This window comes from Antennarius striatus, chromosome 7 (assembly GCF_040054535.1).
Source record: "Antennarius striatus isolate MH-2024 chromosome 7, ASM4005453v1, whole genome shotgun sequence".
Classification (NCBI taxonomy): domain Eukaryota; kingdom Metazoa; phylum Chordata; class Actinopteri; order Lophiiformes; family Antennariidae; genus Antennarius; species Antennarius striatus.
Window position 1 is genome coordinate 21,790,233 of NC_090782.1, and position 15,541 is coordinate 21,805,773.

General features: G+C 43.3%; 1 protein-coding gene across 2 annotated transcripts in view; it reads left to right on the forward strand.

The window, feature by feature from the left end:
• kank4 (KN motif and ankyrin repeat domains 4) overlaps positions 1-15,541 on the forward strand; it is a 63,259-nt gene that overhangs the window by 3,486 nt on the left and 44,232 nt on the right. The gene's annotated exons all lie outside the window — the stretch shown is intronic.

Consider the following 15,541-nt stretch of genomic DNA (forward strand, 5'->3'; position numbering starts at 1 on the left):
TTATTTATCCAGGTTGGCCTAATTGAGATTAAGAATCTCTTTTTCAAGAGGGACCTGGGCCAAGAAGGCAACAAAAAATTTCAGACACACATCAGATCATTACAGATAGACAAATTAGAAAATTTTACAGACAAGAGATATACAGAATAAAATAGATAACAATAAAAAAACAACAACAACAACAAATGATTTGTGCCATAGGCTATGGGGAGAAACAGTTTCATTTTTCTTTTCAGTGCTGGACAAACTAGGCTAACCAGACAGTATATGAGTATATATATGAGAACATGTGTAACTTTTTCATACGGTCTTTCAGCAATCTTCATGATTTCACCCTGCATCTTGGCTCTGGATCGCTGTCCCTCCTTTTTCTTGCATTCCCTCTAATGCAAATCCTTCCTTTCTCTCTCTCTGCTCTATTATAGTCTGCATGAATTCACCGTTAGTCTTGATCACCGCTCTGCCTGCCCTGCCACATAGCATCGCCCATGGTTGGCTGGCTAACCACAGCTACACGGCATTAATAAGGCAAAGCATTCTTGTTGTGTGGGTGATGTTTGCAGTGTGTCGTACTGTGCGTTTGTGTTCCGTTGTTGCATTCACTGACATTATAGCTCTTATTCCATGTGCGGGTTAAAGGGCGCATTTGTGTTTGGATAAACACGAATACATACGCACTGTCCTTAGAGATATGACTGACCCATAGTAATGAACAGTCCCTCGCTGTGCTTGTGTTTATGTCCATATATATACTGTATGTATATATATATATATATAATGTGTGTGTGTGTGTGTATGTTATGTTTGCATATGTGCACGTGTGTAAGTGGGAGCGCCCAGAGAGGTGAGTCATACTAGCTCGCTTGCTGGTGGCTGTTAGAGGCGTTCATATGTAACGATAACCATGAGGCGTGATGTGCAAAATAGATGCCGTCTGAAATATGTATCTGTGAAATGTCAACTTTTCAGGAAAAAAAAAACAAGGAAAAGTGCTGTAGTTTGCCACCCATGAATTTTTAAGGCTATCCAGAGACATATGAGAAGTATACCCGAATCTCACAGAATTTGCTCAACACGGCCAAGAGCTTATAAACCATTAATTACATTTAAAATATTGAAATAAGCTGGAGAAGAGTTACAAGGCTTGCATTTCACTGACAACATTAAAATGATGAATTTTAATTTGAAAAGTGGCTCTAGGGATAGCAACCGCCTGAAAGATGCCAAGAACCGCCATAAAATTCAGCGTAGAAGTTTCAATTCTTCATTTTCTAACCTTTTATTTAACAGGGTTTTAAGGGTACTTGCCAAGTTATAGTAGCACTGCAGAGTTCTGATTGGTTTAAATAAATCAGTGCCAGGGGTTTGGTACCTGATGGAGCATCAGAGTGCGACTCAAACTTCAAGTAGGACTTCATCATCCTTTTAAGTGTGGCTACACGTCGCTGACAACTGTCTGCAATATCAGTAATGCAAAAGCTGGCAACTCCTGGGGCAACACATCCAAGCACTTCATCAAACGCGCAATAAATTTAAAAGCGGATGGAGATGAACCATCTGTGTACAGTATACCAAGAATCAATGTCTAAAAACATACGGTTTGGTTCCAGCTTGTTTCTGGTCAACGGTCAATTGCAAGTCAGCAATTTGCCTGTAGTGTATGTTTTTGGCGGTGGCAGGAAGCTGTGCAACCCATGCAAAGATGTGAAGAACATCCAAACTCAACATGGAAAACTCCCCGGTCCTCAGGTGGATCGGCCTCAGGATAGTCTAACTGGGAAGCAACAGCGCCTCCTACTGTACCCCTCTCAAATGACCCACAAAAGGTGGAAAAACATGAACCAAATTTTCTGGGGCAAACTAAATGTCATGAATAAGAAGCCCAATTTAGATCTGCAGTGGGAAACAAACCATTAGAGATCAAGCCTTAGGTACAGCTGAATTGGAAAGGCTTAGCAGCTTAATCTGATGGAAAGTGTATTGAAGCACACACACCGGCCCTCCCAGAATCTGTAGCTGCTCTCGTGAGCGACTCTGGGGAATCGCTGCTCATTTACAAAGCGGAGCACAAATCACCTGCTTGGTTCTGAAATACTAATCATCCTCCATCCTCATCACGACAGACAAACACTGAGCGACCTGCTCGTGTTTTCTCACTTAGCGTCCTGCTTCGTGACGCTATTTATTTTCTCCCGTTACTCTGAAGATGGCCGTCAGCTAAGAAACAACACACAGCTCACGATTCCTTCTCACAAACATTGTAGTGATGTCTGGCGCTGGGATGCTGTGTGTTTTCTCACTTAGCGTGTGCACAGTTTGTGGCATGTTTGTATGTGTGTGTGTGTGTGTGTGTTTGCATGCGTTGGCCAAGACCGGTCGATGCCAGTCTGCGGCCTGTCTCGCCTGGCCAAACGCCCGGCGCTCGCATGTGGTGCGTATTCTCCAGACTTTCATGCCCACTGACTCCCACTAAGGCGTCCTCAGGAGGACACTGTGAACACCCACACAGTACGAACCTGCACCGGGTTGAACGTTGAAAGAAGTGAAGGTGTTCACTTTAACGTTGTTTGAACCAAAACAATGAAACTCAAAGACAAAAGAAAGCCAGAAAAAGAGAAACAGAATCTTTGTGGGTGTGTGAGGTGTATGAAAAATCTTTGCGTCATGATGATGCAGGCGTACAAGCTGGATTTCTTTTCTTGTTTTATCTCAAGGGTTTGGATATTCTTTCATGAACAAGTGGCAGAGCCCGGCTAAGGAGCTTTAGGACATCTTAACTGTGCTGTGGGAGGGAGAGGGACTCCCTAAACTCTGTCTGTGTCAGTCAAAGAAGCCCCCTTGCTGAGAACACACACGGATACATGAGAGCCTGGAGTTAACACACACACACACATACACACACCAGCTGAGCGAACGCCTTGGGATAGCACTACTAATCTCTTTCTCTGTTGACACACTATTCCTCAGATGTGCCATGCTTTCGCAGCTTTCTCTCTCTCACCATGTTGGTATCCCGGAGCTATAACTGTATTCCCTCTATCAGTGTCAACAGAAGGGTGAGCCCACACGGGGCCAGAGGTGTGTGTGTGTGTGTGTGTGCAGACTTCATGCCTTTAGCACATCTGTTCTGCAAACCACAGCTTCCCACAGACTGCACAACTTTAGGAAAAACAGTGGGACTCTGCAGAAGTTCAAAAAAACGTGGCGTTGCAGTTCTCAGTAGTTTCCCAGGACGGCGAGCGGATACAAGAGGTGAAGTCCTGGATTGTCCTACACTGGTGAATGTCCATTGTTAAGATGTGTGCCAGGAGAAAGAAAAATAAAAGACGTGAAGAGAAAGCAAAGGGATAAAGTATTAAAATAGACACGTATGGAACCAGTGAAAATATGAAGTTGCCTTTCCATAAGATGAAAGGGAGAGTGTGGAGACATCAGCGCTTAATCGTCTGATATTTCATGACTTCTTGGATGAGGTTGAACCAGGCCTTCTGATGTGAAGTCATTTCCATGATAGGCGGACTTCTGTTTTTGCCCCCGGAGCACATTTAGCGTTAAAAGGAGGTTCAGCCGGCTCAGATGTGTGCTTTCACTCCACACCGAGAACCCATTAGAAATATCTGTTTGATTTTGTTGCTAAAGCAATCGTTCTATCATTCAGATAACAACTGACACCTTTGGCATCGTCTGCATCCCTCCTCGCTGTTTTTTTTTTTTTTTGACGAGCCTCAGATCCTTCTGAGGAAAAGAAAAATCAATAATCATCACAAAATATAAATAATTTAATTCCTGCCCACCCTAATGCAGCCTGTCTGGATGAGTAAAACATAAATCCACTCTGAATTCATACATATCTGCATGTTGGCTCACAACACCCACATAAAAAAGACTATTTTCTCCAATTTAAAGACCTACACCTGCACCAGGCTCCACCCCCCCCCCCCCCCATACCTATACCCTGTCAGGTGTGTTACCTTTAGAACATGTTGAGCTGCAGCTTTCCAGATGGTTCATTCATTGTGATTCTGATGTGAGCTAAAAGCTGGAGTGGCTAAAATTCACAGTACAGAGGGAACTCTCGGGGACAAAAGAAATGGCGAGGATAGTAAGGCAGAACACATTAGAGACCCAGTACCAGATGGTGTGAACGTGACCCCAGACCTCATAAAAGTTTGGAAACACCTCTAGCTAGAATGGATGCACCATGTCCAACCTCGGTTTTTAAATTCTACCGTGTGGGCTAGTAAATATCTTGGTGTTCCCGACAGATACTGTCCTTTCGTTGTAATTTCATTCAGTTGTCAGACAGTGCCGAACAAAAACCAGACTTCTGACAAGGGCATTTTCCTCTCTCAGCATCTTTGAGGTCTTTTCTGTTTGATGCCATTCATCAGGCACGCTTTGTTATGCTGGGATACGATGCCAAAGATATTGTGAATGATCGTCATAGCCCTTTGAATAGTGGATTACAAAATGCAACATGCCCTATTTGGAAAGTCAGTCAGTCATCTTTAGGTTACCACCGCTATATCCGCCGCAGTGAGCCTATCTCGGCGGCATAGGGAGCGAGTCGGGGGACACCCTGGGCACAACACTAGTGCACTGCGGAGCCGCACACAAAGACATACAACCATGCACACACACACTCATTCCTACGGGCAATTTGGAACGGCCAATCAACCTCAAGCGCATGCTTTTGGAGGTGGGAGGAAGCCGGAGAACCCGGAGAGAACCCACGCAGACACGGGGAGAGCATGCGAACTCTGCACAGAGCGGGACTTGAACCCGGGTCCGCCGTGTTGTGAGGCGTATTTGGAAAGTGTTTCCTGTTATAGTTAAAAATCAGAAAGGTTCGACATTCATTGATCACCAAGGATTGATCGCATGTTATACCTTCTTGACATCAGCTCAATCCTTGAGAAACAAAGGGTTATAGACCAAGTTTAACAATTGTTTTTGTGGAGTTTCCTTTCTGGATGCATGAGTGTCTGAGTTCAGAGACAGGGGTCACTGAGTTGGGCTAAGAAAAACTTTGGAGCAACAACGGTAGTAGTAGGACATTCCCTCGGCCTTCCAGTTGACAAGGGGAGGCCGGGCTTGTCCATATGTTCAAGACACATTCAAATGGGACTTTAAAGCATTAGCACTGTTAGCAGTCAAGTGCATGTTCAGTTTTGTTCCATAAACACATCAAAAAATAAGATAAGACGACCTCATGGCCCTTCAAGGATAAGACTCAGGATGCAGTTTCCACCAAGTTGAAATGAGAGCCTTATCTATATATTTATATATAGCTAGATCTTCAGGTAAGACAACAAAGTTCTGGACTGTGTCTCGGTACCACAACCGGACATTTCTGAAGGAGTAACGCTGAGGAACAAAGGCCGGGTCCATCCTTGCATTGTTTCCTCGTGTTGCATCCCCAATGCTGCTCCTTAATGGGTTCCTGGCATTGACAGGCAGGAAAAAACAGTCTGTCGTAAGAGGAGCTGAGAGTGCAGAGGGTGACATGTGACTTCCTTAATGGAACTTTCATCGTTGACTTCTGCGTTGTGATTGGCTGGCTGCGAGAGGCAGGAACTTCTTGCTATAAGTGTGTTGCTGTAAGTCACCCCTCCCTGCTAAAACAAAAAACAAAACAAAAAAAAAACAAGCGAAGGACTCACTGAGTGAGTTGGTGGGAGGCTGTTTCCAGCCTGAAGTAACCTTTGGCTCTATGAATGTAAATTTGAATACTAAGTGTGGGCGTTTCACTATATTTAATGGGGATACAGTCTGATGTTCTTCTTATGAAGGCAGTGAGAATTTGGCAGACAGTTTCCTCTAGTTCAAGTTCTAAAGTAATACTTATCTCATGGAAACACAATGCACGTTTTTGGCATTAATTTCCAATGACGATGTTCTCTTTGTGCTCTCTGTAATTTTCTTCTTATACTGCCTGCAGATACTGCTGTCAGTTTTTCTGTTGCTGGTCACTAGTCTCACTTTGGCATCCACCTGCAGGGTCCGATTAGAAGTTTTTTCCTAAGAGGCTTATTATCACCCCTCCCCAGCCTCTACTCATTGCATTGTGTGCTTATTAGGGGCTACAAGACAAACAGCCAAGACCTCAATTATCAAAAAAAAAAGCACGTGTGCGAACTTGGAGACTCAGTTCCACAAAAAGTCAGACATTCTAAGTGTTGTCAAGACAAGATTGTGGGTAAACCACAACTATGTAAGAGGACAGAGGACTGTGATGGTGGTGTAGCTGCTGGACAATAGGAGGAAGTCTGAGGGATCTATCTGTTACTTCCAACTGAGTCACTGGTTTGCAAAGTCTTGGTTAATGTTGCAAAAAGATTTCTTTTTGAAACATTTCTTTTTATGGCTCCCCCACATAATAGATGGCTTTCATTTTGTGTTGACTAGTCACAGAATTAAAACTGGATTTCTCAAATGTGGTCAAAGTGGAGGTCCTTCCACAGAATAAACCTAAAAGTCAAGAAATAGAGGAGACATAGCAAGGCCGAAGCAATTAGTCCATTTATAGATGGTCAACAGAAAAAACGAACCAAAAGCCGTTCATCTTAGACACTTGGGAAATTGGGAAGGGTATTGTCACTCTTGCTCACAATGTAGTTGCTAGTTAATAAAATTATCAGCAAAATGCCGTTGTAATTTGTTGTTGTCTTTACATAATAATGTAGTGGGCTCTAACATCCATTTTTGCTGGATTATGATGCTGAACGGTGGCAGTTAACTGGCCACCAAGTGATCTGCGGTGAGCGTCTTAAAGACTTCTTGCAAATACCATGGCGGGAGAAAGAAAATTGCCTCTGCCAGCAACCCGAACCAGACAAGACCAAAATCATGCAGGTGCAGAGCTGGAGTGCCAGCAGAGGTTGTGCTTTCTAGAAAAGCAACACCGGCAATGCAGAACCGCAAATTTAGGCAAGTAAGTTCATATTTGTGTGTCGTCTTATTTGGTCTGTGTGTGTGAGGAGGAGGATAGCATATTTAAGTTTTGAAACCTGTAAATGATTCCCAATCTGCTTTCATGAGGTCTTGGTGTATTTTCACTCCTCTTGTGCTGTTTGTTTCTCCTCGGTGTGTTTTGATGTGGACATCTTCAACGTGCGCTCTTCCCTGTCTGGCCGCTCCTTCTTTACTGAATGAAAATTTACGGCACACTCTCACCTCTACAACCTTCTCCTCTTTCTCTCACACAAAACACACACACACACACACACATACACACACAAACACACACACACACGCCTCTGTTGTTTCTAAAGTACTTATTGCTTTTCTGGAGGTTAAAGCACACACATTTGCGACCGAGAAGCAGAGATGAAACTAAGATGAAAAGGTTAAAAAAAGATGACAGGATGACTGAGCGGGAGGGAGTTTGTGTGTATGTGTGTGTGTGTGTGTGTGCACAAAGTTTGTTTGATGTTCTTCCCATATTTTGAAGCTAGCTGTGGTGAGATATCTCGCACTACTGGGTTGCACGTTTCAGGAATGCAGATCAAGATGAACACTTCGCCGCTTCGTATGACTGGCCTGCTGTGGCAGAAGACTGTGAAATCATAGTGTGAAAATATGCGGTGTTACATGCTCACACTTCACCGTCGACCTTTCTAGTGTGAGCCTCTTGAGTGTTCGGCCTCGGAGGAGCTGCTGCCTGACCGGGATTTAACCCTATCTGCTCCTCCGCCGGCCGACATGTCTGTTTGCACATTTCAGTTTCTCAGCTTCTCTCTGGAGTCACCAAAACCCTCATTCCTCACAGGGATTATAGGCGGACACTTCAGTGTTTGCCAGTGTTTCTATTGTTATTTACTGACACAGCTGTGTTTAATATTGTTCGCAATAAAACCAATATTAGCCTCAGCAAACGCGAGTCTGCCAGACATGTCGTACGTAACGGCAGAAATATGCTAACAGGGAAAAACCGGCCAAGTGCGCCAATGAAAAAAACGTGTTTAATACATTTAGGGGCATAAATGTCTCTCTGTGGATAAAAGTTTTGTATTTTCAGATGTAAAGGCGAGGTGACATCAGATCGCAGCTGGTAATGAGATCCACATGATTGTAAAAAAAAAAAAAAGTAACTTTATGGAGGGTGACCCTTGTATTTGATGATGACGACACGGAATCAGGCAAGCAAATACAGACGAGCTGGCGGGGAGAACACACGCAGATGGCAGACAAAGGAAGAGGAATCATTTGTAGTCCAATGGTTTTCTCTCACTTTTAAATCGAACACAAACAATTCGTCTTTCCGAGCCAATGCCAACGCAGCCGTCGATATCCAAGCTTCAGCTATCGATCTCCTGAAGGGGCCAGCTCACGAACATTCGGATTCAGCGACAGAGACTCTTTAACAGGAGCATCGGAGGAGGGCAAGAGGAGCAGGTGTATGACACAACCAGACTAGATTACAGCACTTAAACTGTCACCGCCATGAGCGACTCTAATCAGCCGGATTGTGTGGACTGACCGTCAATCAAGTCACAGCGTCTGAAGCCGGTGATGAAACTGATTTCAAATTCATGGGATTCTTATGCGTAAAAGAAATCAATGAAAAATAAATTTAAAAAATACCAGTATGGGGAGGGTTCATAAACGTTTAAATTACCGTAATTAATAAAATAAATAGTTTTTTGCTGTATCGCGGTCCTGGAATGCATTAACAGGGAGTAACGAAGCATTAATGTATATGTGATGGAACATAATCTGTTTATTTTGTGTGTAATTTAAAAAAAAAAAACTTTCACGTTCCCATTGCTGTTGTTTTACCATTCTAACCACATGGCTCCTGATGGCCTTTCTCCTCTTACGTTCTTGTGTGAAGCAACCGTCTTTAGAACCAGCCAAACAATGTCAGGTTAAATCCATTTTTGGAGTTTTTTGTTCCTTTGTTGGAGTTTTTTTTTTTTTTTTTTTGGGACTACAGCAGTCTGATTGTTACAGTATGTGTGGAGGAGGAGGCAAACTATGTCAATAACTCATGAGAGGAAGAAAAGAAAGGTTTTTGTCAGATTATAGTAGACGATTCTGAAAATTCATGCATACCTGAATTCGCTATATCTATTTTTGAGTGCACTGGACACAAGAGGATTCTGAAAATGTGTGGGTTTTTAAAAAAAATAAAACTAGGGTGAAGTTCAAATCTCTCTTCACCAAATATGGAAAACTATGACAAAACATACTTCTACTGTACCTGACTGGCCATCCTATCTACTTCTATCTCCACCCTGCAGCGCCAGAAGTTGCTGACATGGGCCATTATCTCCCCGTTCTCCCCGGTAACTAAAATCCACAGACGGCTCTCCATGTCAGCCAATCAGATAACAGATAGCCCTTGATTTTTGTGTCGGTGCTGCATGCCTTTCATCCTGATGCTAGAAAAGCTCTTCGCCAGACAGATAAGGGCCCAAAGGGTGTTTACTGTACGCATCTGAGGAATGGGTATAATGAGGGAGGAGGAAGAAACAAGGGGGGGGGGGGTATTTTTCAGGATGAAAAATGAAGTGAGTGAGTTGGGTAAAGGAATAGATAAAATCTGGGAGGTAGGAGACAAATAAAAAGGAAGGATTGAGTAGTGCTGAAGTGGGAGGGATTATGGGAGGAGGGGAAATAAAAACCTTTCAGCTCACCTCTCTCTAGTGGCAGTAATCGGGAGGCCTGGTAGAGAGACGTTAAAGGACTGAATGGATAAGATGAAGAGAGAGAGACACAGGATGTCAGCAAAGCATTCCAGCCACCATGTTTTCCTCACTATCTATCTTTCTGTCTGTATGTGTGCCTCCCAATCAGATATTCCCATCAGTCAGCACTGAGTTCCTGAAATGCCTAGGCACATCTTTTTTCTTTTTTTTGTCGGTTAAATCGGATGGAGGGAGATCAAGTGAGCGAAGGAGAGAGAAAGAATGAAAGAGGGGGAAAGAAAGACGACGAGGCAGCAGGGATGGGTGAGAGAGCAGGATCTGAAATTGGCATCTCAAATGAGGGTTTTAGTAGCATCACTATACTCTCTCTTTGGATTGCATTCCATTTGCACTAAAGTCATATTTCCTTAGCAACATTAGCGTAATGAAGCTCTGAGCTCAGACCAAGAGAAAAACAGTTCCCCCGACTATCAAATGGCTGTCCTGTTCAAATGATCCTGCTGCTTGGTCTGCTGTCACTGAGAATTATTTGAACAATCAAGTGTAATAAATGAGTCCATGGGTAGGGCACAGACATACTGATAATTGCAGTTTCACAGTCCTTATGGCTGCATAGAACTGAAACATGCACTTTGCAAATGCAGCTTGTGATCAATATCTAATCTGAAAGCAGCTTGATTCAGGCCCAGGAGGATTGTGCAGTAAGCAAACGGCAAAGCAGGAAGTTTTATTGTTAATATGCTCGTATTGGATGAGAGAGAGCTGCGTTTGGGAGTTGATAACGCTGCGTGTGAAGATGATGCCATTTCTGATGGGTTTTGCATCTTTTTTGTTCTGTGCACATTTTAATCATATTTTTGTCTGCACTTTAATGGTTTTAGTCACGCTCTGATTCTGAGGATAGTACAGTGGGTTTGTTCATTAGTGCTGTAGGCCAAAAAAATTCTGGTCTGGTTTCACATTCGTGCAGTTGGTTTTTTTTTTTACACTTAATCAACTTTATACCCCATTTAGGATGAACCTTAATGATTATCTGACTTTATCTTACGCATTAGGTCCGAATTTTCACTTGTACAAGATATAAAAAGTCTGCAAAGCTAATTAGATTTCCAACAACCTCAGTTGTTTCTGTGTTAAGCTCTAATAGACAAATCCTGGAACATAGTAAACACTGTCTCGACCAAATATCAGCATGTTTGTGTGGTTTTTGTGACCGCGTTACCCTGCAGACCTTCAAATAGTCTCTTTGCGTAATTAGAGTCGATATAAAAGCTGTAAACTGCTCTGTAGTCCTGTCTCATAAAAACGATACTTCAGATGCACATTTGGACCTTGGATTAAAAACTGTCTACTGAGGCTACTGAAAGTGATTCTTCCTTCTCTTTTGAATATCAAAAGCTGTTGAAATCAATTCACTGGACTTTCAGAAAGTTTCTTGAAGACATTTCACCTCTCATCCAAGACGCTTTGTCAGTTCTCTTTTTAATGCTTTGATTGATTTCAGAGCCAAAAACACATCACTACAAAAAAAAAAAAAAAAAAAAAGGGAAAATATTGCAGCTGTTGGTAAAAAAATAATAAAAATAAATAAATAAAAATGCTCTCAAAAAAATCCCAGATAACTCCATCTGGCCTGTGAACGTCGCACTCTTCTACAGTATTTTGCTGTGTGCAGTCAATAGCCTGCCTGTTTTGCACCAAGCAGCCAGCCTCCATCATAGACCGAATGCGAGCCAATAGTGACCCACTGGTGCTTTGTTTTTCTGTGTCATGATGCCACCGCTGTGCATTGTATGCAGCCCACTAAGCCGCCCCAGACCTTCCATCCAATGCCGCAATTTGGCAACAAACCAGAGCCCCAGATTAGTCCTAAACGATTTCCAGTTAGGACATCTCTGCCTACTGTGGTCAAAGATGAGCAGAATAACTAGCCGGAGATGTGGACACAATTTATCAGCAGTATCCAGCAGATGGACAGTGTTGAGTGTGTCTTTTGGGTGCAGAAATGTTGTCTTTGATTGTCTTGAGGTTTTGCCCACACAGGTAGTCATCTGTTTGTTTATTGGAAAAGATGCCGACTTTGTAGACAAGCTGCACATCTCTGTCTTTTTCCCCACCAGTAGCTTTATGGTCGGTTTGTGTCGCATAAAGTGTCTCTGTTTCATCTCTCTTCTTTATCGATGCCGAAAACATGATTCCCCCCCGACTCACCCCAGCTTTGAATCAGTCCTGCACACACACACACACACATACACACACACATACACACACACACACACACACACACGCACAAATGGATCGAGAGGGAGGTCTGCAGGAAGAAAAAAAATCTTCCTGGCTCTTGGGTTATTTTTATCCCTAATGCTTGTAAGCTGTGTGTCTTCCTTTCTCTGCGCCCCGCTCCCTCTGCGACTTCTCGTTCCCCCTCTCTTCCTTTGGAATCTCTCTCTTTTTGTTCTTCCTCTCTCTCCACGCGCTCTTTCTGTTTTTTTTATCCATCTATTAATCAGGGTTGTGTGAGTAGTGAGCCCAGGAGAGAAGAGACCCCCAGAGTGGGCGAGTTAGACTGAAATCTACAGCGCAGTTTGCCTAAAATAGTTACTATGCACCCTGAAAGCGTTTGAACTGAAGCAGGCGACGCGTACCAAACGTTGAACTTCTGGAAATGAAAGCGTTTAACTGCTCTGGAGCTGAATGAATCGGAAAGATTTCTGAATGCAAAAGATGCGTCATTCAACAAATTTGCAAGCAATTCGGTCACTGTGTGCGTTTGTGTGTGTGTGTGTGTGTGTGTGTGTGTGTGTGTGTTAGTGAGCTTGCATTGAAAAATAACCTGGGTAAGTCTGTTACCAAGAAACCGTGACGGTGCATTAAAGGTACAAAAAAAAAAAAGTAATTTAGCATAAAAAAAGCATTGCCACAATTTATTTCCAGCAAATCCTTTCTGCCAGCCTCTTGAAAACTAATCAATTGCTGATCGATTGATTGCGGCGCTGCTGAGTGACGACTTCTCCTCGTGTCCGTGCTGGAGCGAGGTTGACTCTTGACATGCAGCTTTGTGGGGCTGTTTAACATGGCGAGGGAAGGAAAGAGGATAAACCGCCAGGCAGAAAGGGCCCTCCTTTGATGGGATTAACACAGACAGGGACTAGTGCTTTTTATTGATTAAAGTGTAATCCCGGAGGATGATCTTGGCTTCTGACGCGACATGTGTGGCAAACACCCTCACACAGTCACACCTCACACACACACACACAGCTCTCTGCTCTCTCTCTCTCTCTCTCCATCTTGTTTTGTTTTTCCATCTTCTTATCATCTTTCATTGACTGTTGCGTCTTCGAAAAGGTCAAGAGGAACGGAGAGGAGACGAGAGATGGAGAAGACCAATGAATGAACACTCTTGGGTTTGTGCTGTCTGTTCGCTCACACATGGACGCCGTGTCCTGAAACGCTCCCTTGTTTACCCGTCTGCCACATAATGAACATGAGTTTGCTCCTCGGTTGTTGTTGTGTTTTTTTAAATTGTAGACGATCATCATTCTGCACCATCGCTCGCAGTTGCATAGATTTACACTTTCACTTACACCAAATACACCAGGGTTGCACGACATCGACGCCGTAATGCATGAAGTGCAATCTCGAGTGACAAAATAGAAACCGCAACAGAATTGTTTCTGTTGTGAGTTTTCCTCACAAACCAGTGGTGTAATGACGATGGGTATGTTTATGCACTTTATGCCTGTTGTTTCAGCCCAGGGTTACAATAAATATGCAGTTTAAAGCAGAACATCCATATTAAGATGTTATATATTAGCATCTGTGGACACACTGAATTGCGTCCAGCTTTCCCAGCTTCGTTCCCAGATGTGTGATTCATGGGAACATTGAGCATTGGGGGGGCGGGATGCTCATAATACAGGACTGAGGTCAACTATCAATAGTTACTTAGGCTGAATCATGGTGGTGGGAGTGGGGATTGAGGTGGAGGGGGGTGGACTCTGAAGTGTCTCTGTGGAATAGCCTGGAGTATGGAAACCAGCCTGCAGGGCCAGAAGAGGGAGAAGGTTATTTATTTTAGATCCATATTACACATCCACTTCCTGGATACGATCAGCTGCGATGCTTTTGTCATGTTCTACGGGAGATTAAAATGTGATTATGGTGGGTTTTGTGGTGACTGTGCGTTTTTTGGGTAAGGGAACGCAGTTAGAAGCCTATAATATTGTTCATCCTCTGAAATGTTTACTCTGGCTTTCATACCGTGAGTCCTAGCAACAACAAAAAAAAGGGAGATAGTGAGAGAATAACAAAGAACAAATTGTTCGTACTGATAACTAGGAGGGGAAAACCTTCAACATCAACCAACAATCACACAAACATCTCATCCTATTCATTTTTTTTTTTTAAAGACCAGGTTCCCCAGATCTGCAATTCACTCCCCTTTGCTCAAGAATTTCATAATTACCAATCAAGTGGTGACATCTCGTCCCAGCAGACGGAACAGCGGACAGGAAAGGAAATCGGTTTGGATGGAACGGTGTCGAGTCGAGATACTCGATGATGCGTGCCGGTACGCGTCGAGCTGCAGTGACAGTGATGTGGACGACCCTGATTCTGCCGCTATTTTCTGCTCAACCAGGAGAACTAAAAGCCGTCTGTGGGACGTATTTTTCATGGTAGCATATGGAGACCTGTCAGCACGTGTGCATTATTTACAGATTTGTTATAATACTGATGATCGAGGAAAACAAAGCAGGCGTGTCAGCTTTTTTTTTAAGCTTCTATTTGATTGCATTTTCTTTCTTTTTTCCACCGTTGACTGAATTGCTCCTTCTTTATATTTGTTAGCACATCTATGCGATTGTTTTTCAGTTTTTTGCCTCTCATTTTTTACGCATAATTTGGTGAAACTCTCTCCCTTCATCCCTCTTTCACGCGCCCCTGGCCCCACGTGGTCCATCCCGTCAGAGGCCATCTGTTCTCTCAAGCTCAAACGTTACCCGATGGAGAGTGGAGCAGATTAAACTTTTTGACTTTGCCCTCTTCTCCACATCAGTCGCAGTGAGTGGGAGTGAGAGGTTATCAAGTGACAGATGGTTTTCTCACGTCGCTGTCGCTAAAAGAGGGGCGTAGTTTGATCTGAATGGAATTTTCCCCGATGTCATTTCCTAAGCAGAGCCACACTTTTTTTTTAATCGATATAATAATTTGCTGCTTCCTGTCCCACAATCACTCTGAGGCCTCGAACAGCATGAACGCTACAGATGGATGGATCACATTGCTGCACCCTGGGGTTCTCTATAATAAGACCGATTTTCTTGCTGTCCATGAAAATGTGTTTGTCACGCATTGATGTATTTGAATGGCTTCACCATTCATTGTTCGTATTACATCCCGCTTCAAAGCGTTAGTCCACCAAATATCTTCACAACCGCTGCAGATAGAAAGATGAAACAAAAAGCAGATTACTCAGGCAGCAAAGGGGATAAAAATGAGACGATGACCTTGACCTTGAGAAAACTAGGTCATGGTCAAATTTAAACTTTTGTACACTCAGGAACCGGATGAGATAGAAAGACGAGGGAGAAGGCCAGTGTGAGTCAGACCATAGATCAAAGCTAGTTCTTTGATCTATGAAAGTAGGACAGAGCACTAGCTTTGAGCTTTGACCTATGCAAGTAGTTCAGGGTAAAATTTTGAATTAAGGGGTGTTTTGCGGGATGTTGCAGTCTGTGACTGCCTTGGTTCTAGTTGCTTTCTGAAGAGGTCAGCAGTTTGAGAAATATGCTAATTTGCTTTCGTCGTGGGAATGAGATGAGCAGGTCGATAACGTCTCTTACACTGAATATCTGAGCCGCCGTCCTGCTCAGAGGAAGATAGTCAGGCGT